This window comes from Arachis hypogaea, chromosome 11, assembly GCF_003086295.3.
Source record: "Arachis hypogaea cultivar Tifrunner chromosome 11, arahy.Tifrunner.gnm2.J5K5, whole genome shotgun sequence".
Taxonomy (NCBI): Eukaryota; Viridiplantae; Streptophyta; class Magnoliopsida; order Fabales; family Fabaceae; genus Arachis; species Arachis hypogaea.
The window spans coordinates 124,076,669-124,077,529 of NC_092046.1; positions in this window are offsets into that span (position 1 = coordinate 124,076,669).

The window sequence follows — 861 nt, forward strand, 5'->3', positions numbered from 1 at the left end:
TCACTAAACCACTATGTGAAGATAGATTCTGTTCATTAAGAAACAGTTTGGGAATGATGGATTTGAGTTCTGTTGAAAAAAATGTGATTTTCATGCCTCTGTTTGTTTTTGTCTCGTAGGCAGCATGGAGACAAATCTTGGCACATGATGAATGAGCCATTAAATAGGGGGAGACTGAACTTTGGTACCTTAGACTCAAGCCCAATCAACCTCCTTTGAAGCCCATTCCATGATACTGGCTCATTAATTAATTTTTTTTGCATCATGCTTTTAATAAAATTATTTTTTTATTTTTTTCCCTTCACATCATATCTTCAAAAAGAAAGTTTTTGTCAAATCAAATCTTTTTCTCATATCTTCTCCCTCTTTTCAAGGAAAGGTCTTTTCAGTTATTTGTTTTTATTTTAAATTTCTTTATCAAAACCGTTTTTCATTAATGCTAGGGGCCTTAAATGAGATTCTCTCCACTAAGCATTTATTGTGGTCTAACCTCTCTCCACCTTCCACACTCTTCGGCCTCTCTTCAACTTCTTCCTCTCCACTTCACTTCCTTCATCATGATAAAGAAGTAGCTGAACCCCCATTATAAAAATCCTTCATCTTCCAAAGATCCTCAATCATACACACACATTCACATTCACTCCCACTCATCCCCTTCACCTTCCTCTCACTCAACAGATTCCATGGCACGTAAAGGAACCCATGCAAGGGCGACATCAAGGCAGGAAGCTGCTTTATCTAAGAGGAATACAAAGGAAAAGAATCAAGTCCCTGAAGAGGAAGAAGAATCACCACTTCCATCTTCACAACCGTCACCACCACCTCAGGCGTTCCACTCCTCATCCCTTACGTCGGTCTCAA